The following is a 2,845-nucleotide window of genomic DNA, read 5'->3' on the forward strand; positions in this document are numbered from 1 at the left end:
TATTAAGGAGATAAACACAGGGCTGGAGAGATGGCTCAGTGGTTAAGAACACTGCTCTTGCAGAGGACCCGGGTTCGTTTCCCAGAACCCACATGGTGGCTACAAACCGTCCTTAACTCCAGTTCCAGGGGAATCCTAAGCTCTTCTGACCTCCGTGGCATTGCATGACACGGGTGCACTCATATACATGCAGGGAATACACTCATACACATGAAATAAATATAATAAATAAGCTATTAAAAATATATAATTATATAGCATACAACTATATGTTATAACATCATGTAATGATAAACCACATTTTATCATGTAATATAGCATAATGTACAATTTTTATATTATATAATTGTCATATAATATATAACAAATAACCATATTCTGAATTTGTTAACAAGTTAAAATTCTCTAAAGTCAGAGCAATGTCTTTTTAATTTTTTATGTGTATGAGTGTATTGCCTGCATATGTGTAAGTACACCTGTGTCATGCAATAGCAATGTCTTAAATCAAATAATGGCAACAAAGCAGAAGGATAAAAAAGGAAAGCAGGTCACCTGCCTGAGGGGAGTCCCCGGGATTCTAAATGCACAGACCAGTGTCTGCAAGAACTCAGACATCTTCAGTTACATTTTTCCCAGGGTATTCCCATCACATCTGCCTGCCCATCTCATCCCAGTGGTTTCTGATGGGTTGTAGTGGACTGGTCTGCTCATAGGACTGTATGTGCATTCAAGAATACATGGACCTTTATATGGACATTATATATATATATATATATATATATATATATAGTATTAATTATGTTTGATACTGATAGCATGTTGAAAAAACTATTCAAAAATACTTGCTAGGTACAGAAAAATACCACACACACTCTTCTCTGAATAGGGCTTCTTTAGTCTAAATAATTCAACTTCCACCTAGTAATCTAGCATACAGACCTAAATCTCAGTGGTTAGTTCCTATTAAATTGGGAGTCAAGGCTACAGCTACCATTAGCCCAAACCAGACTATATTACCTGACATCAGGTATCAACTGAAAGAAGAAAGCAAAGGCCTCAACTTGTATATGACTTCAGTCTACACTGTCCTCCAAATAGCAAATAATACTTATGATACAAGTTAAGCTGTACTGGAAATTTCTAAATTGAAAGTCTGAAATATAGGTAATAAAGAAAGAGCTGGTCAACTGATTTCAGAAGCCAAAGGTGAAATGCACTCCCTAATGAATCCATTCTAGCCTCTTTATTCGTATCATTAGGTATTTTATGCATTACGTATGTTTATGCATGTTGACAATCCCAGAGAGTTAGTGCTGACAGGTGCACTGGACTAATACCCTCCTTTGATTTATTAGCCCAGCAAGGCTAAGTGATATGGCCACCCCCACAGAATGCTGCAACTACAGGAAGAAGTTCCTGTAGCAGGTCATCTTTGGCTGCTTGTTGAAGAGACCAGCCTTTGAAGTTGAATCTTGACAAGGGTGAACTTTCTCCTTTCTTTCTGTCCTTTTCATCAGCACAGCCATCATGGGCCTCTTATTATGTGCCTGTTTACTTTGTACTTTCCTAAATGCCCTTTGCAAGACATGTAGAGGCTATTTTGGTAGCTTCATGCACATAGGAAATGTTTTGTTTAGGCTCCTCCTTGAGTTCATGGTGCCTGGGGCCTGTTGAAGTTAATTGAATTGGAAGGAGAAAGCAGACAGGTCGAGCAGAAACAGACAGTTACAGACCTGGCTTCAAATCTGCCACCCGCTCCTTGCATAGCTCTCTCTTTGCGCCCCTACCTCCTGTAGTTAGAGCTCTATCAAAACTATTCAAGTCATTCTGAAAGCAGAATTGAAAGAATCTTATGAACCTTGGAACTCAAGCTCAAACTCTCGAGCCTCCATGATGTCAGAGTCATCCATTATTACAACCTTAAATCAGAACGCCCTAGGGAAAAGCTCTGTGTACCACTAATTATAATTTAGCTAGAAAATCTTTTCTGTAATAAGCAATCTTCCATGAAAACAACATTTTTCAGCCTTCTGGGACATAGCTGAAATGTGACTTAGATTTAATGTCCACTTTTTAAATAGAAAATTTCAAAATCCCTAAGCATCATACATTTTTAATCTTTCTTAAACTTTTTATTTATTTATTTTTATGTATATATATGTATATATATATTTGTACCCATGTCATGCAGTGCCTGCAGAGAAGAGGACGTCAGATCCCCTGGAACTGGAGTTAAGGACTGTTGTTAGCCCCCATGTGGGTGCTAGGATTTGAACCCTGGTCTTCTGAAAAAGCAACCTATCCTCTTAACAGCTGAGCCATCTCTCTGGCACACGTTTTTAATCTTATATAGCTTAACCCATTTTAGAGGAAAGAATTCATTTCCAAATGCGTTTTTCAATTTACCCTCCATAAACCTACAGACTCATGAATAGTTTGCATATCTAGGAAGGGTCTTTAGACAGAAAAAGTTTTCAACTTTATAGTTTTCCTGGATATAAGACATGCTACATTTGAGTCCACACTGGAACTGAAGAATAGAGACAAAATATTAAGTCTATTCTGGGGCCAGGGTGGTGACAAAGTGGGTAAAGCACTTGTCCCCCAAGCCTGGCCACTTCAGTTTGATCCCCAAACCCCAATGTTTTAAAAAGCCAGATGCGGGACTCAAAGAATGGTCAAGAGATAAAAGGTGCCTGTCACTAAGCCAGACAACCTGTATTCAATTCCTGGATGCCACTGGAAAGAGAAAAGCAGGTTGTTCTATGACCTCCACATGTATACTATGGAGTATACACACACACACACACACATATAATAATAATAATAATAATAATAATAATAA

The sequence above is a fragment of the Nannospalax galili genome, unplaced genomic scaffold (genome assembly GCF_000622305.1).
Source record: "Nannospalax galili isolate Female #2095 unplaced genomic scaffold, S.galili_v1.0 scaffold629, whole genome shotgun sequence".
NCBI classification, from domain to species: Eukaryota; Metazoa; Chordata; class Mammalia; order Rodentia; family Spalacidae; genus Nannospalax; species Nannospalax galili.